At 43.9% G+C, this 24,198-nt stretch overlaps 1 long non-coding RNA gene and 1 pseudogene across 2 annotated transcripts in view; both read right to left on the bottom strand.

The window, feature by feature from the left end:
* The window catches only part of LOC145722916 (uncharacterized), a 37,021-nt gene that overhangs the window by 6,163 nt on the left and 6,660 nt on the right, over window positions 1–24,198 (bottom strand). For both annotated transcript variants that reach the window (XR_014147471.1, XR_014147470.1), the window contains exon 4: window positions 16,339–16,394. This is a non-coding gene — a long non-coding RNA (uncharacterized LOC145722916). The remainder of the gene's footprint in view (window positions 1–16,338; window positions 16,395–24,198) is intronic.
* Window positions 11,695–13,462, bottom strand: LOC102733986 (AP-3 complex subunit sigma-1-like; annotated as a pseudogene).

Genomic DNA, 24,198 nt, shown 5'->3' with positions numbered 1-24,198 from the left:
AATTTTAAAACTTCTGTTCATCAAAAGATATTAAGAAAATGAGTAGTCAAATCACAGATTGAGAAAAAAATATTTCCAAAACATACTTGACAAAGTTCTAAAATCCAGAATATATAAAGAACGCTGCAAGAAAGGAAAAAAAAAGACCCCTACAATTCAAAAAAGATAATCCATGTTTTTATTTTTTATTTATTTTTAAAGATTTTATTTATTTATTTAGAGAGTACATGTGATTGGGGGAGGAGCAGAGGGAGAGGGAGAGGAAGGGGGAAAGAATCCCTAGCAGACTGTGGGGCCATCCAGGTGCCCCAGATAATCCATGTTTTTAAATGAGTGAAAGATTTAATTAGATACTATCTAAAGGAAAATTCACAAATCACACATGAAAAACTGCTCAAAATCATTAGAAATTAGGAATGAAAAACTAAAACCAAAATGAAATACCATTACATAGTCACCAATATGGCTGAAATTGGGAAGACTGACAACAAATGTTGGCAAGGGCTGTGGAGCTACTGGAACTCTCATACTTTGTTGGCAGGGCTATAAAACAGGAAGACCGTTTTGGCAGAAGATCTGAAGGTCCTCATAAAATGAAACTACTCTATGACTTCACAACTCCACCCCTAGCAATCTGTCCAGGAAAAATGGAAACTATGCCTACCAAAAGATGTGTGCAAGAATGTGTGTAGCAGCTTTATTCACAAAAGCTGGAAACTGGAAACAGTCCCCGTGCATCCATCAGTAGAAAAATGATAAATGGTTATACATTCATACAATGGAATGGATAGAGACCACAACACGGATGAGTATCAAAAACATGATGGAAAGAATCCTTACACAAAAGTGTGACTACTGTATGAGTCCATCTACATAATGTCCTAAACAGAGATAGTGAATCCATGATGAAAACAAATCAGAACAATGGTTACCTCTGGTGCAGGGATTTACTGGGAAGGGATAGGAAGGAAGGTGCAATGTTCTGTATCTTGATATGGGTCTGGGTTGCAGTGTCAAAACTCACTGAATGGTACACTTCAAATTTTGGCATTTTGCAGTCTAGAAATTTTAGCTCAAATGAAAAAAATTGTAAACAAATATCAAATTCTAGGTAATGATATGCATGGTGACGGGTCTGGGAGTCAAGGGCAGGGTCGTCTGCGACTTATTTTGAAATTCTGAGAAAATAAGATGGATCGATAGATGAACAGAGGGATGGATAAATGGATTTTAATAAAGCAAACATAATGTTAATCATAGAATCTAAGTGATAGATGGGTGTTCAATATAAAATTCTTTCAATTTTTCTGTACTTTCAATTTTTTCATGACGTAGGGATAAAAGAAAACAATGAAATATTACTTTCAACATTTTGGAAGAAAATTATAAACCTAGAATTTTATGTACAGATGAACTGTCAATCAAACTATTGATAAAGCTATTTTAGACTTTGCAAGAAATCATGAGTTTTTTTGCCTACCCAGAATCACTTAGGACACCATCTCTTCCTCATCCATCGGGTAGGGTCATCCTACCTCTCAACCTTAGGGGTGGGCAGGTGGACCCAGGTTTGGCCAATAAGCTCACTTCATGCCCTGGGCCATAGGGATTGTTCAAACATGAGCCAAGCAAGGTCCATTAAGAGACTTCCTTGGGGATTTTACTGGAACTGTCAGTAAAGTAGTTTTAGTTTTCCTAGGATCACAGTCTGTGAAGAAGACATGAGCCTGGAGAGATGCTGGAACCTATCTTTGCCAGCACATGAGGTTAGCTTGCTTGAGCATGAAGCTGGCCTAGAAGGAAACAAATGCAAGCATGGAAAAGAGGAAACAAGGCAGTGATGACACTGTTTGAGCTCCTGGATTCATTGTGGATCATAATTCTCTCGTTCTTTAAATTACAGTGGAGAAAATTATCTATCTATCTATAGATTTTATATAAATTCAAATTAATTAACATATAGTGTATTATTAGTTTCAGGGGTAGAATTTAGTGATTCATCAGTTGCATATAACACCCAGTGCTCATTCCATCACATTCCCTCCTTAATGCCCATCACCCAGTTACCCCAAGCCCCTCTCCTACAGCAACCCTAAGTTTGTTTCCTGTGATTAAGAGTCTCTTATGGGGGCGCCTGGGTGGCTCAGTTGGTTAAGCGACTGCCTTCGGCTCAGGTCATGATCCTGGAGTCCCGGGATCGAGTCCCACATCGGGCTCCCTGCTCGGCGGGGAGTCTGCTTCTCCCTCTGACCCTCCCCCCTCTCATGCTCTCTGTCTCTCCTTCTCTCTCTCTCAAATAAATAAATAAAATCTTTAAAAAAAAAAAAAAGAGTCTCTTATGGTTTGCCTCCCTCTCTGTTTTTATGTTATTTTATTTTTCCTTCCCTTCCCCTAGGTTCATCTGTTTTGTTTCTTAAATTCCACATATGAGTGAAATCATATGGTATTTGTCTTTCTCTGACTTATTTCACTCAGCATTATACTCTCTAGCTCCATCCAGGTGGTTGCAAATGGCAAGATTTCATTCTTTTTTTTTTTTAAAGATTTTTTATTTATTTATTTGAGACAGAGAGAATGAGAGAGAGAGAGCACATGAGAGGGGGGAGGGTCAGAGGCAGAAGCAGGCTCCCTGCCGAGCAGGGAGCCCGATGCGGGACTCGATCCAGGGACTCCAGGATCATGACCTGAGCCGAAGGCAGTTGCTTAACCAACTGAGCCACCCAGGCGCCCCGCAAGATTTCATTCTTTTTGGTGGCTGAGTAATATTCCATTGTATGTATATGCGTACATATATATATATATATATATATATATATAAAAAATACATCTTCTTTATCCATTCATCAGTAAATGGACACCTGGGCTCTTCCCATATTTTGGCTACTGTGTATTTTTAAAAAATATTTATTTACTTTAGAGAGAGAACAAATATGCATGAATGGGGGGAGGGGCAGAGGGAGAAAACCTCAAGCGGACGCCTCACTGAACACGGAGCCCAATGCGGGGCTGATCCCACTACCCATGAAATCATCACCTGAACCGAAACCAAGAGTCAGATGCCCAACTGACTGAGCCACCCAGGAACCCTCAAATATTAATAATATAGTGAGAAAATCATATTTTCCCCTTGGTCGTGAGTTGAACAGTACCCCCCCCCCTTAAATTCATGTCCACATGGAACCTCAAAATGTGACATTATTTGGGCATGGGATCTTTGCAGATATAACTAGTTAAGGATCTGGAGGTGAAGGCATCCTGGATTTAGGGTAGTCTTTCTATGAGGAGGAAAGGACACACACAGAGTCACAGGGAAGGAGGCCATGTGAAGAGGGAGGCAGAGACTGGGGTATTGAAGCTGCAAGACAAGGAAAGCCAGGACTGCTGGAGCCACCAGAAGCTAGAAAGAAGGAAGGATTCTCCCCAGAGCCCAGAGACAGCATAGCCTTGCTGACGCTGTGATTTCAGGCTTCCAGTTTCCAGAACTGTAGGAGAATAAACTTCTGTTGTGTTAAACCACCTGGTCTGTTATCACTAGGAAACAAAAATACCTCTCAATAAGGAAAAAAAAAATTAGAAACACTAAAAGCAAAATGTCCAAATGTGAAGCAAACTAAAATGTGGCAAGATTTTTGAGCAACTGGTAGAATGAAAGAAAAGAGGATGTGTTTGTACAGATGTTAAGAGCATATTGTTTTGAACAGTCCAGGGATGGTTAACAACGGATCTTAGGGGGAAAAGTCTACTCCTGGCACAATATTTGGCTCCACCGTGAACAATATTTATGTAGTCATAATAACGTAAGGCCTATGTATTGACATCATATTTTCAGAATAAACCCATAAACATAAAGCTCTTAAATACTCTCACACACAGACTGTAAATGTGATCATCCTTGACAATGTGAAGCTAAAGGTCTACCTGACAGAAATTGTTGGTGGAGTGTGTGACTCTTGATCTCAGGGCTGTGAGTTTGAGCCCCATGTTGGCATAGAGTTTACTTTAAAAATAATAATAATGATAATAATAATTAATAAATTATAAAATTACCATCATTTAAAAAACATTCTTTTTTTTTTTTTTTTTTAGGTAGGCTCCATGCCCGGCATGGAGCCCAATACAGGGCCTGAACTCATGACCCCAAGATCAAGACCCAAACTGAGATCAAGAGTCAGATGCCGAATCAACTGAATCACCCAGGTGCCCCCCAAAAAATTCTTAAACAAAAAAAAGTTGAAAAGCGGAAGGAGAAAGAGAAACGGAAGAACAAGAGCCCTAGTAATCTCATTTTACTTTGTAAGGAATTAAGAAATACTCTCAAATGTCGGATGGCAAGATAAAAGCTCAGGACTAAAAATAATTTATAACTATCAAAAATTGGAAGGCAGAATGAGGCGAGATGATATGGGGGCAGTGTTTCTGAGCCTAATTCTTATCTTTCATAAAGAGCAGAATGTCTAGGGGCGCCTGGGTGGCTCAGTTGGTTAAGCGACTGCTTTCGGCTCGGGTCATGATCCTGGAGTCCCTGGATCGAGCCCCGCATCAGGCTCCCTGCTCTGCGGGAAGCCTGCTTCTCCCTCTCCGACTCCCCCTGCTTGTGTTCCCTCTCTCGCTGTCTCTCTCTCTCTGTTGAAAAATAAATAAAATCTTTAAAAAAAAAAAAAAAGAGCAGAATGTCTAAATTGATAAATTAATAAATACATGCAACTTAAAAATACTTGTATAATATTATTATTTAGAATTATGGAGTAACCAGCAAGGCAAGAAAAAAGAGATCTGGTGGAAAGTAATTTCCTCAAGCATATTCTAGATCAAGGAAACTACATTGAAGCCTACGTCTGGGCAATGGGCCTAGGGTTAAGGCAGGACTGTTTTTGTTTTTTGTTTTTTTTTTAATATTATCATTTCTATTTTTTATGTACATGAATGGCTTTGATAAAAATGTCAAAAGAGGGGCACCTGGGTGGCTCAGACAGTTAAGTGTCTGACCCTTGATTTTGGCTCAGGTCATGATCTCGGGGGTGTGAGACCGAGCCATAGAGCCTAAGGTCAGGTTCCGCACTCAGCGGGGAGTCTGCTTGAGATTCTCGGTCTCTCCCTCTCCCTCTGCCCCTCCCCCTGCTCGTGTGCTCTCTCTCTCTAGAATAAATAAATAAACCTTTTTAAAAAAATGCTAAAAGCAAAGATGAGGTGGATCAGATTATAGATGGCTTTACAAGGACTGGGCAGGGAAATTTATACTAGATTTCGACCTGACGATGGCACTGGGACAGGTGGTAAAGACATGGATTTAGCATTTACTAGGGAAAGTCCAGAAGACCCAACATCTGGGTAGAAGATGACAGAGGTAAAAACAGAGGACAGTAGAGTTTTTTGGCCTGGGGGACTGTAGTGGATGGAATTACCCACCCTCTTCCCCAGGTCTGTGTTAAAGCCCTCCAAATCCAGTACTCCAGATTATGCCCGCATTTGGAATTAAGGCCCTTAAAGGCATAATTAAGGTCTAATGAGGTCACTGGGGTGGGCTCTAATCCAGTGTGACTGGTGTCCTTCTAAGAGGAGGCAGAGACACCAGCATTGCGTGTGGACACAGTAAGAAGGTGGCCAGTCTGCACACCATGGAGAGGCCTCAGGAGAAACCAAACCTGCCAGCACCTTGATCTTGGACTTCCAGCCCCCAGAACTGTAAGGAAGTAAATTTCTTTTGATTAAGCCACCTTCAATCTCTCTCGTTTCTGTGGGTTTTTGCTACGGAAGCCCTATAAAACTAATACGGAGATGAAGAAAATAGCCATGCCATGACCAAAGGCAGGACGATGGGAAGGAGGAGTGAGTTTGGTAAGACAGATACCTTCAAATTATGGTTCGAGTGAGCTAGCCAAGAGTTTCTGCATGGTAAGCAGCGAGGGGCACATGCCTAAGTGAGCAAGGGGCCCAGGCCTTTCCCGCACAGAGGTAACAGCTGTAGGAGAGATGGGATTTTGGGATTTTGGAGTGAACGAGCAAAGAGAGCCTGGGGGCCTCGGGGGCTGAGGAATGAGAGTATCCAGCAGGGGGAGGGCATGAGGGGGAGAAGCTGCACAAAGAGAAAGAACAGCAAGCTAGCAGGATGGAAGCCAAGAAGAGAGCATTTGAGGTAGGAGAAATCTTTTTTTTTTTTTTTTTTTTAATGCACCAGAGAGGTCAAGAGATTGAGAAACCAGAAAAGAATAATAGGAATTTAGCTAAAAAGAGGTCATTGTTGACCTTTAAGAGAACAGTTTCAGTGTAACTGTGGGGAAGGAAACCAGACTGCCAAATATGCAGTGGGTTGAGACTATGGACAGAGGGAGGCAAGGAGGATTCAGGAGGTCAGGGAGGCCCCGGGGAGAAACAGCATGGTGGGAGTGACGAGGGACTATCCAAGGACCCGTTGCAGCTAAACGCAGAAGGAACCAAGGAGGTGGGAAACACAGAGAAAGAAGGGAAGTCCTCCAGGGTGGTGTAGGATGGGTGGGAGCAGGAGGAATGAGTTTATTTTAGAAAGGAGGAAGGGTAAGACTGCCAGGGAGCCAGGAGGGAAGAGGCTGCAGAGATTTTGGGAACTAGGCGTCAGGATAATTGCGAGACTGATTAGGAAGTCAATGACTGCGAGGGTCAGGGAGGGCAGAGGGACCTGGGGGAAGGAGAGAAAGTCTGTTAGAGAGATTATGAGTTCAATAGAAGTCAGTAAGAAATCGGTGAGAGGCCCCAAGCAGTACTAACACCCCGTGACTATGGGAGCTTAAACACTCATAAGAATAAAGAATTCAGGGCTGCCTGGAGCAGTTTACGTAACCTTTGTGTGACCTCAAGAAGCTCCTTCCTGAGTCTTTTTCTGTGATTGCACTGCCATTTCCAGTGTTCTGGAATTCCATCCCACAAGCTGAAAGCCATTTATATACTCCTACACCAGGAGGAGTCTCTGCTAGGAAGATTTTTAGTACAAAATCAACTATTCTCTGTTCCAAGTGAAGGATCTAAGTGGTCTGCAAAAGGCAACTGGCTAAAAACTTTGCAGAGGAATATTCTGCTAAGCAAGATTAACCGAGACCTCTGCGCATGCTAGGCCCGCAGAAAGAAAGGAACTTTGGAAGTAAAGATACGAATCACTCGGCAGCTTGGCAGCCAGCACGCACTCAACGGCTCAACCGTGGCCTCCGCACGCAGACTCCTTGCTTCTGCTCTGCCAGGCCTATGCTGGTGGATTCATGAACTCAAAATGGTTCCCGTGGCTCCCAGCCTCTCAGCTACATTCAAAGGCAGAAAACAGCATAAAAGCCTCTGTCCTCCTGGGGCTCCTCTTTGGCCACATATTAGCTCTTCTGGTACTTGACATCTTACCTTCCTGCCTGTTCATGTCCACCAGGCCCCTCCTGGCTAGCCACACTCTCAGTCCCCTCCTCACTAGACATGTTATTTCCCAGCCGCCCTGCAGTGGTGTCCCCTCAAATCCACTTGCCATGCAAACAGATCACAGGCCTGGCTCCTCTTAGGTGTAAGGGAGGCCGACAAAAGGCTTGGCTGCTAGTGACTTATCCCAAGGGGTGGGTTTACCCCCCAAACAAAAGCAGGGGGGTAGCTGTAGGGTAGGTAACAGTGTCTGTCACAGCGAAGCTAACCCATGCACATAAACGTTTGGTCTTAATTCCGCATCACATTTTGTATCATGTTTTCTGGGGTTTTGGGTTTTGTTTTTTTATGATTTTTTAAATCTTTCCTTCCAGGGACTCTATTTTCTTGTATGGGTGTGACTATAGTGTATATGGGTGTTTTTCCTAATAAAGTATAAGGAAGTACCCATCTGTATTTTTGTTCTAGTTGATACCTTTACAAATATAAATTCATATCTTACATGTAATCCTCTATTTCTTTTTTTTTTTAAGATTTTATTTATTTGAGAGAAAGAGAGAGAGTGAGACAGAAGCGTGATCAGGGGCAGAGGGAGAAGCAGACTCCCCACTGAGCAGGGAGCCCGGCATGGGGCTCGATCCCAGGACCCTGAGATCATGACCTGAGCCGAAGGCAGACGCTTAACCAACTGAGCTACCCAGGTGCCCCTCCTTTATTTTTTTAGACAGGACGAATGACTCCTTACTATGAGAACTGGTGAAATTAGTTTATTAACACTTCTTCCCTCCTCCTGCTCTTTTTAGTATTTATCTTTACATTTTTAACTACACTTATTCTATAACACTTGATTTATTAGTTTTAAATGATCTATTATTATCACTGGCTATTAAGAATGATTGAATCAGCACAACTTAAATGACCTTCCTCTTTCTGTCACTTTTCCTCTCCCTACTATTGTTCACTATGTACTTTCTGTCTAGTCAAATGGGAATTGGGAAAAGGCACGTGGAACTTCCAGTGACGTACAAGGGAGATTTTCTTGCTTGGTAGATTGGTAAGAAGATGGCTTTTCACTTTGATACGGAACTAGATACATGGCCTCGTTGTGAAGGAAGGACCGGCTTCCGGCTCAAGGTTATCCTGCTGAGATGTACAAGTACCAGCATCTTATAATCAGTAGTGTGTGGAACTAAATATTAAGGGAAGTCTAGTAGCAGAGCCTAATATCCAGCATCTCGTACTCAGCATCCATCAAAGGACTCAATCTGTATGAATGTGCAGTTCCCCTCAGGTCTGCGTTAAGCAGGCTCTGCACCCAGGATGGAGCCCAACATGGGGCTTGAACTCACCACCCTGAGATCAAGACCTGAGCTGAGATCAAGAGTCGGATGCTCAACCAGCTGAGCCACCCCGGCGCTCCTGAGGTCTGCGTTTTTATTTAATTATTTTTATTTTTTTTTTAAAGATTTTATTTATTTATTTGAGAAAGAATGAGAGAGAGCACATGAGAGGGGGGAGGGTCAGAGGGAGAAGCAGACTCCCTGCCGAGCAGGGAGCCCGATGCGGGACTCGATTCCAGGACTCCAGGACCATGACCCGAGCCGAAGGCAGTCGCTTAACCAACTGAGCCACCCAGGCGCCCGAGGTCTGTGTTTTTAAACACAGACTTTCTTCTGAATGTCATTAGTAGTTTGGGACCTAAGGCTGTCCAACCCAGAAAGCCGTGTAAAATGGGATAATCCCCTTTGCCCTAAGATTACATCTTGGGTTTGGTGTCACCCTGCTTGTTCATGCAGCTTCTGCAAACTTTGACCTTCTAGACTCTGCCTAGACCACTCATACCTCATGTCTCCTGTTCCTGAGTTGACTTCCTAACATGGGATCTTCTTTCTAGCACATCACCAGGACCTGCCTAGCCTCTTTGGCCACATATTAGCTCTTCTGGTACTTGACATCTTACCTTCCTGCCTGTTCGTGTCCACCAGGCCCCTCCTGGCTAGCCACACTCTCAGTCCCCTCCTCACTAGACCGAGCCTGCCCCATTGCCGCTTCAATCACATAGTGGCACTTAGTTGGAAAGCCAAAAAATGAGAACACTGCTCTGAAAACCCAGGAGGAGGAGTGTGCATGGGGGGTGGTCTACAACCGACTGACGAACTTTTTCTGGAAAGGCTCGGAGAGTAAACAGTTGAGACTTTGCAGGCCGCGCAGTCAGAACCACTCAGCTCTGCCTTTGCAGGAGGAAAGCACCCATCCCGCTAGGGTGGATTCCAATAAAATTCATCTACAGATGCTGAAGTTTGAATGTCATTTCATGTGTCATGAAATAGTCTTTTGGTCTTTTTTTCTTTCATTATTTAAAAATGTAAAAAAAATGTAAAAACCATTCTTAACTCCTGGACTGTTTAAAAAAAAAAAAAAAAAGACTACAGGCCAGATGTGGCCTGCGGGCTATTCTTCGCCACTGTCTGGTCTCTGAGACTGAATGTCAAACACTGAGCTGGCCCCGTGTGAATTCTAATGGAAGCAGGTTCTGTGGTTCTGTTTATTTAATGAAAAGGCATGTGATATCCTCAATGAGTGCTACAGAATTATTTATTGAAGGAGTCCTGTATCTCAATGGGATCTTACCATTGCTCTAAGTTCAGGAATATCTAAATACCAGAAAGTGGAAAAAGAAGGAACACGTGGACATCCGATCCCCCACAGTTCTTTGTTTTTCTTCCAAATTAACCAGAAATGCAGGAGAAACTGGCAGATAACAGCCTTGTTTTGTTCAAATGGCCTCATCTAGCTTATTCTAGCCTCAAGAAAGACAGCATTTCTGGCGTCCTAAGTACCCAAAATATTAGAAAACTGTTCTTAGTCTGATTGTGTTTGATTGGCTCCTTGTTAGTTTAGAATCAACAACCTGAGCTGAATATTTTAACATGGATTTTACTTGGAAAATGTCAAATCTTTAATTAACAAGCTTTTTTAAGGTATAATTTTCATGATTATAGTAATCACCAGGATAATACTGAGCAGCTCATTATCCATACATCCATTGTTTTACTCAACATCATAGGTTAGGCTTTTTTTTTTTTTTTAATAAACTTATTTTAGAACACTTTTATGTTTACAAAAAGTCAAAAAGATAACAGAATTCCCATATAATTCTCATGCACTTTCCCCCAGTGTTAACATTTCACATTACTGTACTATGGCTGTTTTATTGTCTTACTCAGCTGTTTTACTTCTGTTAAATCTGTATCGGCCACAGTTTTACCATATTTGGGAAATAATAGAAAATTAAAAAGGAAACTATCCTGCTTTTTAAGCTAGTTCCTTTTTTTAAACTTGTCTTTTCCAATAATAAACACATATGGCTTATTAAGGGTCATCTTATATGCTAGTTTATTTTCTGCATTTTGTTGATTTAAACATCCAAATTTCTTACTCCACTTAAAAAAAATAAAACAACCCCACTCAAGGACTCAGCTAGCCTCCTCTCTTGTTCCTTATCTGATACATCAGCGCTGCATACTGCTCTCTCTTTCCCACTCTCAAGGTCCATCTCACCTCTGCCCAGGCTTACTTCTCAGCGCAACTGAAAGCATAACTCCTCAACAGCAAAGAATTTCTGAAGGGAACATTCACCTCTCATTCAGGTAACAGAGGGAGTTAGTTGAACAAGCTTTTCCCTTTTGATGCTAAGAGGATTAGATGTAGTCCTTTCAAGCGAAACAGATTCATTAGCTCTGTGAAGCATTAAGACCAGAAATCCATGTGTACTGAGTGTATTTAACCTGTTAATGGGGGTTTGTAACCGTCAACTTTAAATTATCTGTGGGGGTGGGGGGGGGGAGACAGAATTTTATCATGGACAAATGACATCCCGCAACTTTATAATTGAGAAAGATTATATTTATTCTGCTTTAATCTCCACCAAATCTTTCCCCTACGCCTCTAACATTGCAAAATCGTTTTTGCTTTTTACCTGCATTCCTTCCTCTGGATAGTTCCGGGTATAGTTTCTCAGTAAACATGCAAAGGCCAGAAGACAGAGGACTGGAAGGTCAAAAGGAAGGAGCAGTGACTAAGCAGTTCATTCTTAGCCAGACATTCTCATGGGTTCTCCCACAGGAAATAATTTCTTTCCATCTTCTGGTGCCTGATAGGCCTTTCATAGAAGACAAAACGTCCTGGTTCTTAATTTGAGATAAAGGATGGAGCTGGGGCCATTTAGAACACCCATGTTCAAGGGCAAAGCAGAAAGGGGAGTTGGTGAAGGGTTCTGAGCAGGGACCCTGAAAAAGCAATAGAAGGAGCCAAGTGTCATGAACACTTTCACATGGTCAGTTAAAAAGAAAAAGTATCTGCAGAGAGATAAACATGGCAAGATGTTGACAGCTGTTGAATCTAGGTGATGGTGACGGGCACACAGGCCTTCATAGTATTATTCTTTCAATCTTCATGTACACACAAAATTTTTCAAAATAAAGAGGATGTGAGAAATCTGTGGATAGACCATATATGTTTGACATTTTTCTTTTAAAAATACTGGGAGAGAGGCACCTGGGTAGCTCAGTCGGTTCAGTGTCCAACTTGATTTTGGCTCAGGTCATGATCTCAGGGATGTGTGAGCAAGCTCCACACTGAGCTCCTTGCTGGGGTGGAGTCTGCTTAGGATTCTCTGTCTCCCTCTGCCCCTCCCCCCACTCTCTAAATAAATGAATAAATATTGGGAGATATCCAAATATGATGGGAACATAAAATCACCACTGAAAAGTCATGATTAAATGTTCATAGTCATACTTGAGGGAACGCAGATCATAGATCTTTTTTTCCAGTTTCTTTGGCACTTTTTTTGGCAAGTGAAAAAGGTCATAATGTTTTCATGCAATACATACTTGGTTCTGTAACAACTGTGACAAATAGCAGAAAGAATTAAAGAATGCTACACTTTAATCCATTCGAAACACCAATATTTTGGGTTGTACATAATTAAAGAAATGTCTAAAACACTTTCTGAATCACTGTAGTAGCCCGTACGGAGAGGCAGGCCTTCGGTGGGCAGGGGAATGCAGAGTCACAGAACTCCTCAATGTTACACAACTTCTATATAGTACCTTGACTTAAATCCAAGAGCAAAAATTAACACTTTCCTCTATTTTTGGTGAACAACACATGTAACCTTAAATATCCTTTCCCTCTGGATTCTACCTAGGAATAGTCTAAAATTTTTTTTTTTTTAAGCCTTTCTAATTTTTTATCTAAGAGAAGGCATGCTTGGCACTTTTATACTTACATCATCAATGTTAATATTTCTTGGGATTGCAGGAAGATTCATATTTTTCATTTTTTTTAAAGATTTTATTTATTTGACAGAGACGTAGCAAGAGAGGGAACACAAGCAGGGGGAGTGGGAGAGGGAGAAGCAGGCTGAGCAAGGAGCCCGATGCAGGGCTGGATCCCAGGACCCTGGGATCATGACCTGAGCCGAAGGCAGACACTTAACCGACTGAGCCACCCAGGTGTCCCAAGCTTCATACTCTTTATTGCTCCTGCAATGTCAGCCTCAGATTTCTTCAGGGTATTTTGTGCACGTTACAGTGCACGTAACAATCTCACTCATGTCGGTCTCCAATATCGTTCCCCCAGCACCATTTCTGCAAAATACTGTCAACCTTGTCTACAGGGAGAATTAAATCCAGTTCAGACATTGTCAAAAATACTTGTCAAATGTTTCTAAGAAGACATGGATTAGATCTAAAATACCAGCTTCACTCTCTAAAGAATCCACGTGGAAGACAAAATATAATGCTGTGGGTAATGTCCATGAGTCCATTTGTTGTCAGATCCTCCAATTAATGACCCTCCTTCTAGGAGGATTACAAACATTTTCATCTTTCTTGGGTACCAAATGGAAAGTCTCCCTGATGGTTTGCTGCTGTGGGTCTTCACAGTCGGGCAGGTGGTACGTGGAGTGCCACTACTTTCCATGGTTGTTGAAAATGAGGGTCACCCTGATCACCGCTGGGTGGGGAAGGGCTGACCCGGCGGGTGCTGAGGGCCAGGCTGGGGCAGGAGAGAACTGCCCCCACCGGCGCATCTTGCTACCCATCCTCTCCCTACTTGAATTTTTTAGTTGTCCTCTTGTTTGTGGTTGCCATTGGTTTTGTTTGTTTACTTCTTTTGGAAATTTTCAAAGAAACATGACAGCAGACATAATGAATGGGTATAGAAGGGAAAAGAATGGGTACCATGAAACATCGCCTACCCCTCATCCACTTTCAGCAATTACCAGCATTTCCCAGGCTTGTTCCATGTGTTCCCCACACTGTTTTTTCTTCCTCTGGAGCATTTTAAAGTAAATCTAGATAGACACCATATCATCTCACTTATAATATAGGAATACTTTTTAAAGATAAGGGCTTTTTCTTTTTTCTAAATATGCCAACAGCGTCATCATCACACCTAACAAAATTTATAGTGATTCCTTAATAGCATATATTTTGGAGTAAAGTATTAAGTTTCCAATAATTCTTAATATAATTTTGTTTGAATTTTCTTATATTGGCCTTAATTGGCCTTCTAAAGACTGAACTAACATGATACTGAAGAAATAAATATCTATATTTGCTATGGGCTGAATGTTTGCATCCCCCAAAATTCATGTATTGAAACCTAATCCCCAAAGTGCTGGTATTTGGAGGTGTGGCTTTTGGGAGGTGATTAGGTCATGAGGGTGGAGTCCCCATGAATGTGATTAGTGCCCTTATAAAAGACCTCAGAGGGGCACCTGGCTGGCTCAGTTGGTAGAGCATGTGACTCTTGATCTTGGGGTCATGTTTGAGCCCCATGTTGGGTATAGAACTTACTTTTTTTTCCCTTGATATATGAATACTTTTTTTTTTAAGATTTTTTTATTTTGAGAGAAAGAGTGAGCCTGAGAACACAAGCAGGGAGAGGGGCAGAGGCAGAGGCAGAAGCAGACTCCCCATTGAGCAGGAAGCCCGCCATGGGACTTGATCCCAGGACCCAGGGATCATGACCTGAGCCAAAGGCAGACGCTTAACTGACCGAGCCCCTGAATACTTTTTTTTTGGTAAAGTATTTATTTTTAGTAATCTGCACACCCAACATAGGGCCCAAAGTAATGATGCCAAGATCAAGAGTCACAGGCTCTTCTGACTGAGTCAGCCAGGTGCCCCAGCTTAATTTACAACAATAATGACCACCACCCCCACCACCAGGGGCCCCAGAGAGCTCCCTTGCCCCTTCCAACATGTGAGCATGCACACGAATTAGGAAGCAGGTTCTCACCAGACACCAAATCTGCCTGCACCTTGACCTTGGGGTTCCCACCCTCCAAGTCCATGAGAAATAAATTTCTATCTTTTATAAGCCACGCAGTCTATGGTATTCTGTTATAGCAGTCTGAAGTACAGTAAGACAGTACTCACGCACCGGCCTTTAAGAAACTGAAGCTCAGGGGCACCTGGCTGGCTCAGTCCGTAGACTATGTGACTCTTGATCTCAGGATTATAAATCCGAGCCCATGCTGGGTATAGAGATTACTTAAAAAAATGGAATCTTTAGGGGCGCCCGGGTGGCACAGCTGGTTGAGTGCCCGAGTCTTGGTTTCGGCTCATGTCGTGATTTCAGGGTTGTGGGATTGAGCCCATGTCAGGCTCCACGCTCAGCACGGAGTCGGCTTGGGATTCTCCCTCCCTCTCCCTGCCCCTCCTGCTTGCGTGTGCTCTTTCTCTCTCTGTCACATAAATAAATGAATCTTTATACATAATCTTTGAAAAAGAAACTGAAGTTCAATATTGCCAAAAGTATGGCAAGACAAGTTTTGTCACTGCTTATTAGTGGGCATGTAAGCTGGTTAGCGTACCAGGCGGACGGCATGTCAAAAGCGCAATTGAAGGCAGTTGGATGAAAGGATTACTCACAGATGTGCTCAGAGCTGAGGGCTCCTACAAGGGTCGGTGAAGCACCAAAGTGGAAGAGCTGCAGGAAGTGGTTCGCACGGGCGCTCGCAGAGCCAGGGGAGGGGGCTCTGACTGAAACATGGCAGGAGGGGTAGGGGAGCAAGCCTGGGGCTCCTTCCTCCCACCCTCCCATCCTGCGCCTGTGTTTCCCACGGGGAACCTGACTGGAAGTCGGTGGGTGAAGACACTGTTGATACAGTTTTACAGAGGTCGGCCTCTGAAGGTACAGAGGGGAGTGGAGAGAGGCAGTGTGTATCTATCTAGGGGGCAAGCAGGTGATCCAACAGGGAGACAAGTTCACACCATCTACCAGTTCTATTTATTTATTATTTTTTAAAGATTTTATTTATTTATTCATGAGAGACAGACAGAGAGAGAGAGGCAGAGGGAGAAGCAGGCTCCCGCAGAGCAGGGAGCCCGATGCGGGACTCGATCCCAGGACCCTGGGATCATGACCTGAGCCGAAGGCAGACGCTTAACAATCTGAGCCACCCAGGCACCCAGTTCTATTTATTTTTGAAGATTCTATTCATTTATTTGACAGAGAGAGAGCACACAAGAACGGTGAGTGGGAGATTGAGAAGCAGGCTCCCCCCTCAGGCGAGAGTCCAATGTGGGACTTGATCCCAGGACCCTGGGATCATGACCTGAGCCAAAGGCAGATGCTTAACTGACTGAGTCACCCAGGCGCCCATATCTACCAGTTTTAAATGAACACCTTTGTATCTAGCAATTTGACTTCCAAGAACTCACCTTACAGAAAATCTCAATGTAAATCAAGTTGGAAAATGAAAAAAACAGGCTTATTTCGTATTTGTCGAGAGCTTACTGTGTATGAGGGACCAAGCAAGGCATTTTACACTTCATCCTCACAAGAATCCTATGAGTTTGGCACGATTACTACTGCCGTTTCACACTTAAGGAGATTACAGTTCCGTAAAGCTAAGACAGGGCCACAGAGTTAATCAGTGACAATACTGGGACTTACCCGCAGTCAGTCTGACCCCAGTGTCCGAGCTCTAGGGAAATCCACGGCAGCACTGTCTGTAAAAACAAAAGCCTGAGTACAACCCCGAGACGAGGTAAATCGATCATGCTGCATCTACACAATGAAATGCCGTGTAGCTTACAGAAGAATGGAGTAGGTCTACAGATACTGCCATGGAGAGATACACAGTACGTGGGCGGAAAACAAAGGCACAGAACGTTGTGCCCATTCGTACACAAACATGAAAGGTATGCAAGAAACTGAATAAGGGTTATCTTCTGGTTACCAGAACTCGTAATCAAGGGAGAATTTTCCAGTGTGTACCTTTTAGTCCTGTATTTTCATATATACATTATTTTTCAATAAATATGTGATTTTAATATGTCTTATTTTTCAATATGACTGAATAAAAAGTCACACACATCGCAGGCAAACACAGGTAAAGTGTCCAGAACTGAATAACAGGTAACATTAATAGAACACTAGTCTAGAGGGTTTTTTTTTTTAAAGGTTGTATTTATTTATTTGAAAGAGAGCAGAGTGAGAGAGAAAGAGAGGGAGAGCAAGAGCACGGGGCTGGGGGGGGGGGGTGGGCGAGGGCAGAGGGAGAGGGACAAGCAGATGCCCCGCTCAGCAAGAGCCGGATACAGGGCTCGATCCCAGGACCCTGGGATCATGACCTGAGCCGAAGGCAGGAGCTTGACTGAGCCACCCAGGCGCCCCTAGATAATTTATTTTTAACTAATCTCTACACCCAACCTGGGGCTCGAACCCACAACCCAGAGATCAAGAGTCGCATGCTCTACCCACTGAGCCAGCCACGCACTCCAACGAACATCTTTTTTTTTTAAACCTAAACACATCTCTTTACATTTATTTTAATTGAAGTATCAACCTGTTAGTTTGGAATTGGGATTCCAGCCTGGGGAGATGGTGGTGAATCCATACTGGAGAGTCCACTCTCCCTCCCACCTTGAGGAGACTCTTTAAACCTGAGGAGCACACCTCCTGTACCAACATGGACATTGCTGAGAAAGCTACTACGCTGGGCAGTGAGTGCTGGGCAGGTCTGGGACACCACCTGGACGGGCTGACTCTGATGCATTAATTAATCAACAGTCTGTACGGTTAAACTGCTGATTCATCTGTCCTCATTTCTTTATCTTGTCCCCAAGGACAACGTGCTAGGTTTTTCTCATCGTTTTGCTGGAATCACCGGTTTTATTCCATTGATTTAGCACTATAATTGCATCTCTGTCATCACCTCCTTTTTTTAAGAGAGTCAGGATTGAAGGGACTTGTTTACAGAGCACCGGTGGGCTTCTGTCCCCATGTCATTCTTACAGACGACTCTCTGAACCATTTGTGTAGTGCAGTTCGCTCACAATTTTACCGACAATATATATTTCAAATTTACTAGTCCCTATTTTGAGAATTAAACTTTCTCCTTTTTTTTTCTTCCCCTCAAAATTTGAGATTTCTTTGCCCAATCTTTCGGTTTCTCATGTGTCCTATGATTTCTCAAAGACTAATCCCGACGACTCAGCATATGGGCCGATTCCTACGTTATCCTATTTTGTATAGTTCTAGATACTTTAATTCATTTTAAACACCTGCATTATCATTTGATGCTTACACACTCTTATTGGGCTTCAATTCGTTCCTTTGTTAAAACTTGGCAGATTACTATAAACTTTGCTTTACAAGGAGATGAAGAAAAATCATGGGCTGTTTTCCTGGCTTATTGCCATCTCTTGGCATGTATGCTAATTCCATCAAAGTGGCGAAAATACTGCTCTTCCTGTTTTTAAAGCCAAATATGCTTTTACCAGCCCTTTCTCTCCCAGTGGGGTGGGAGGCCTGGAGAAAGGCTCCCTGTTGTCACCTCCATCCTGTTGTCCTCCTAGAAGAGCGGCTACTAATTGCCCGGACCCAGGTCGGTGGCTGGGATACTCTGCTTGTGGGAGAGGTCACCACAGGGCACTCTTCTACTCCCCCTGGCTGACGTGGTGCCCTCCAGGCAGGTCGGACATTTGTCATTTTTCTCTTCTGTTTACATAAAACCTCAGGCAGCGGTCTCAGTTCCTGCTTGGCAGAAAGATTTAGGTCCTGGGCCTAAATTGTGCCCCGGGGCCCCGTGGACCAGAGAGCTACAAAGGCCGTTACAGGAACCTGCAAACAAATGAAGGAGAAGTTGGTAGAGGTTCCTACATACACTGCTGACACATCTTGAGAGCCTTCAAGGGAGCAGAGATGGTTGGGCTGAGGCAGGGTTTGGCGTCCTGAGTCGTCCTCCAGGACCTGCTTCTTGAGTGTTCCCCTGAGCAGTTGCTCAGAGTGGCCCCGTGCTTGGTTTTTATACTGCTCTTACCATCTTGAAATTAGGAGCAATTTTCTTTAAAACGGGGACTCTCGTGATCATCCTACACTGGGCCCGCCCAAAGGATGCAGACAGTCCTGACCTGGACGTTACTGCTCACAGAAACCTTCAGCTTCTAAGGGGGAGGATAGAACTCTGTTGTAGGTTTCACACCACTGTGTAGGTTTTTGCTCCTATTGCATTCATTTCGAGGAAGGTACTCTCCCCTTTTATCTTCTCTACAAACCTTTTAAAATCCTGAACTTCCGAAAAAACTGTACTAGTCCTTCAGACGCCTCCCTTCTCTTTTCATTTTCACAGACATGCACGATTGGGGCTGGAGCTTGTTTTTCTAATTTTCTTAAACACTCCAGCGTCTCGAATCCAACATGAACATAGCTGGGGATATATGTGGCTTCTTTTCATTGAATTTCTTTTTCAATCTATTTTCCATAAACCTATTTCATATCTAACCCTTACATACCCCAAAGGAAAAAAGTTGCATTAGCAAATCTGTAAGACATATAAGACATCCTATAACTTCCCCGGCTTCTCCTTTCCATGGAGGGTAGCGCGGCCTTAGCTCTTCTAATTTCTCATATGCCTACTTAGACGTGCCTTGCTCGCCCACGACAATTCTCTTTTCTTTTTCATTCCGGGAGGAAGAAAGTGATTCTTTCACACATCCATTTCAAAATTATTTATCAAGTCTCTTGCAAGAAAATAGCCGTTCTCGGGACGGTAGAAAGTAACTTCGCTCTCTCTGATAGATTGATTCCTTGTGATTTCTCTCAAGGTCAGCGAAACATGGTCATCAGGCCAAATCCAGCACATGGCCTGTTTTTCTCTTGCCTGAGAACTAAGAATGGTTTTTTCCTTTTTTAAGGGTGGTAAAAATAAACAGACAAACACTATGCAATAAAGAAAGCCTAAAATACTTAGTATCTGTCCCCGTAGAGAAAAAACTTTCCCAAACCTGGATTTAGAGAACTGTAACAATCTGCCCTCCCTCTAAACAGAAGTCAACAGAAAAAGTTACTCTAAGCGTTGGCAACAATGGTCTTCAGCGTCTACAGGGTCCTGAATCCTGTGTTTCCTCTCTGTTCTTCCCGCACAGCAGCGGTTTACAACCATTTCTACTGTGCCTGAGAGCATCCTATTGGGCTCTAGGCCCTTGGCAAGCCCACAGACCTTTCTGAGGGAAGTCGTCCCAAACACAAGCTTTCCACATGAAATATTTGTGGCTTGTGCTCTTTGCCAGAAGCCAAGCCTGCTGTCCGGACAGGAGTCCAAGGCAGCCGGGGTAGAGGGAGAAACTCCCCTCCAAGAGGAGGGTACAGTGGCATTCTTCCCAGCGGGGATGCTCATGCTGGAGAACACCGGCAGACCCACCCAATCAGGCGCTCTCTTTTATAGGCCCTACAAATGCTCAGGTGTACTCAGAAGAGCCTCAAAAACTCAGGTTATTTGGGGCACCTGGCTGCTCAGTTGGTGGAGCGCGCAACTCTTGGTCTCAGGGTCGTGAGTTCGAACACAACACTGGGGGTAGAGATTACTTAAAATAAAAATTAAAAAATAAAATCCCCAGGTTATTCACTCAGTTCTCAGAGGCCTGTTGCTAATCTCGGCTTTGGAAGTAGTGTGACCCAGGGTGACTGGTCAGCTGCCGAGGGGGGCTGCTACACCACGTCTGGGCCCTGAGTCTCCGTGCCACGTACCCCCACGTGTGTCTCTTTCTTGCAGTGTACGTGAGCCTAAACAGTCTGCCACAGGTGCAAGCCTGCATCAGTTTCCCCTCTCTCCCGGGTGGGCTTCCTGCTACCACCCTCACCTCAGCAGCAAGCCTGCGCCTTGCTGAGCCTCGTTGCAGCCCTTCCTTCTGCCACGGGAAGCATGTCCACGTGGCCAACCCAGGAGGGGACGGGGCGGTATTGGCCGACACCCCGCAAGCCCGCACCTGGGTGGACTGCATAGCTATCCAAACTGCGTAGCTGGTCTTCTACCCTCACCATGGGCTAGCTATTCTAAACAGCGTCACATAAAATACTCCTGCCTGAGAACAGTCTTGCTGGTGGGTTCCAACCAACTGTAGCAGTTACTGTTGGGTTTTCCTAATATCTATGGATAAGCCTGAAATGAGCACTTTTTATTGTTCCTTTAATAAACATTGTACTCTCCATGCAGGTATTCAGAGACCTCCCAGTTATGTGGCTGGCATCCCACACCCCCCCCCCATCATTTCCTCTTTTTTAATTGTTTAAAACTGGAAAGTGACTCATATCCAGTCAGGGGCGCCTGGGTGGCTCAGTCGTTAAGCGTCTGCCTTTGGCTCAGGTCATGATCCCAGGGTCCTGGGATCGAGCCCCGCATTGGGCTCCAGCCCCGCATTGGGCTCCCTGCTCGGCGGGAAGCCTGCTTCTCCCTCTCCTACTCCCCCTGCTTGTGTTCCTGCTCTCGCTATCTCTCTCTCTGTCAAAAAAAAAAAAGAACATATCCAGTGGTAGTATTTAGTATTTTCCCCTAAATTGTATCTTTTGCATGCAATACAAAAGTATCAAAGTATTACTTTCCCCCCTTTTTTGTATTGTAATTTTTCTATCAAAAATTTTTTTCCTACTCACATATGTACAAAGTTCAAAACAGAAAATTTTCACTTTTTGCATTTACTCTCTGGTCATTTTACTATTAGCTTCATTTCATGATTCCTGAAAATAACATTTGTTAAAAAAAGATCCACTCTAAAAAAACTGGTACATGCAGACAATGGAATATTATTCAGGACTGAGAAGAAATGAGTCATGAAGAGACATGGAGGAAACTTAAATGCATATTACTAAGCGAAAGAAGCCAATCTGAAAAGGTTATGTATTGTTTGATTCCAACTAAATGAGCTGTGGAAAAGGCCAAACTACGGAGACAGTAAAAGGATGAGTGATTGCCAGGGGTTGTGGAAAGGGAGGGATGAACAAGTGGAGCACAGAGGAATTTTAGGGCAGTGAAAATATTCTGTATGATATGATGCACACATCATTACACGTCGGTTCAAACCCACAGAATGTACAACACCAAGAGTAAAGCCCGAGGTAAACAAACTATGGACTTTGGGTGATAAAGATGTATCAGAGCAGCCTCATGAACTGTAACAAACGTACCACTCCCACTCTGGATGCGGACAACCCAGGGATGGGGGCAGACGGTATATGGGAAAATTCTGTACCTTTGGCTCAATTTTGCTGTGAACCCAAAATTGCTCTAAAAAAAAAAATAAAGTCTTAAAAAAAATCCATTCTGGGACTGAGCTCAGTGCACCTCTGGGCGTCCCTCTTCCAGTCCCCCGTGTTTAACTCCTGTGCTCTCCCGCCCTCCCAGTGGCCACACTGGCTTCCCAGCCTTACCTGTTTTTCCCTTGCCCCCTGCAACCTCTCCCTGGCTCCTGGCTCCATTCTCGCAGCATGTAAACATGCTCAAGCATTTTCCTGTCTTGTCTTCCCTCCCCTGCCAGACTGCTCTAGAGTTTTCTGTGCTTGCTGGTTCCACAGGTTCACCTGCTCCTCTATCCTCCATCCACTGGTGTGTGACTGCAGTCCCCACCTCCAAGATGCCATGCTCGCCTGCTTTCTCCTGCCTCCTGGCTTGCTGTCTTTTCTCCATCTGTGTCAGACTTAGAGCCTGAAGTCCTTACATCTCCCGCTCCACAACGTCCCTGAGGGATCTCAGTTACCTTCAGAGTGAGGACACCTAGACCCAAAGAGTGCAGAGATCCAAGGTCACACCGTGTGACAGCATTAGAGGGTCGTGTTTAATCTAAGTCGACTGTGTGCTGGACACTGTGTTGGAGACACAGCTGAGAATAAGATGGCATTCGGCCCCCTCCGACTTCTGCAACCTGCAGAGCCCTCCCTTCTCCCCCCATTCCACCCCCACCCCAGCCCCCCGTTCCACTGGGCCCCGGCCTGTCTAGTTTCAGGTCTAAAATGTCCCTTCATCTGAGACGTCTTCCCTGACTGCTCTTAAGACTGGCTGGGTTCTTGCCTTGCTGTGTGCCTAACACTGCCCTCTACCTACTCCTGTGCATTTCTTACTATGCCTTGTAATCGTTCACTTATCTATTCTTCCCCACGGGCGCCTCCGTGTCTTACGGTTGTAAGATCTTTCCTCTGCTTGAGCTGAGAAGAACAGAGCAAGCCGTGCTACTAGGAGCCACACCAACTCTATTTTGGGCAATGGACAATAAGCTCACCGAGGGCATCAGGCCTGCATCTGCAGGTTCTGTCATGTCCATGATACCGGGCGCACTACCTGGCATACGGTAATTACTCAGAAAGTGTTTGCTCTTTGAAGAATGCACGGAAACATGAATGAACCACTTGACTTTATGCTAAATGTTGGAATGGAACTTTGAGAAATACCCTAATTTCTTGGGCAGAGAAAAATAATAGAGTAGGAGGGCTATTCTGTTTGGAGGTAGACAAATGGACTAGCCAGCCTCTGTGGGTCCCTACCAATCCAGTGATTCTGAATTTGGAAGTAGGATTTATTTTTCTTTGTTACTAAAATTCTAAAGAACATTGCTTTGCAGAGATATTAATGAAAGGATAGTTCGCACAATAGGTGAGAAAATCAATATAGTATATAGCTTGTCAGATGCATGAGTCTTTCAAATTCAAGTTCTGCTTTTAGTTACATTAGATAGTATTGCCACCTAGTGGGTAATATAAAAATTCTTCCTGGAACTACAAGCCATGACTATTTGGTAAATTATTGTGAATAAGGTGATTAACATTCTGAAACTGAACCTAAACAAGCTATTTCAGGTCTCTGTTGGCCTGGTATTTCCTGTAACTCAGGAGATCTGACCGACCTGCTTATCATGAAGTCAATGGAAATTTCTAATAAGGAAAGTTCAAGATTTCTTTGAAACTTTTTGTCTTTAAAATACATTCCACTCGGGCGCCTGTGTGGCTCAGTGGGTTAAATGTCTGCCTTCAGCTCAGGTCTCTGGGTCCTGGGATCAAGGCCTGCATCAGGCTCCCTGCTCAGCAGGGTGTTTGCTTCTCTCTCTCTCTCCCTCTGCCCCTCCCCCCTGCCCATTCTCTCTCTCTCTCTCTCTAATAAAAGAAAAAAAAATACATTCCACTAAGAGTGCACAGAGCACTGTGTTCAAAATGTACTTGAATTAATTCTTTTCTCTACGTGGTTACATTACCAATTTAATACACAGGATTGCTTTAGGGTTTGCTTTTGTTCATTCATCTTCACTTAATTTTTTCCAACATTTTATTATAAAATTTTCGAACAGGTAAGCTGAAAAAACTTTTAAAGATTTATTTATTTATTTATTTGAGAGAGAGAATGAGATAGAGAGCATGAGAGGGGGGAGGGTCACAGGGAGAAGCAGACTCCCCGCCGAGCAGGGAGCCCGATGCGGGACTCGATCCCGGGACTCCAGGATCATGACCTGAGCCGAAGGCAGTCGCTTAACCGACTGAGCCACCCAGGCG

This window comes from Leptonychotes weddellii, chromosome 8 (assembly GCF_054177405.1).
Source record: "Leptonychotes weddellii isolate Sample4059 chromosome 8, ASM5417740v2, whole genome shotgun sequence".
Classification (NCBI taxonomy): Eukaryota; Metazoa; Chordata; class Mammalia; order Carnivora; family Phocidae; genus Leptonychotes; species Leptonychotes weddellii.
This window is presented reverse-complemented; position numbering and strand designations above follow the sequence as displayed.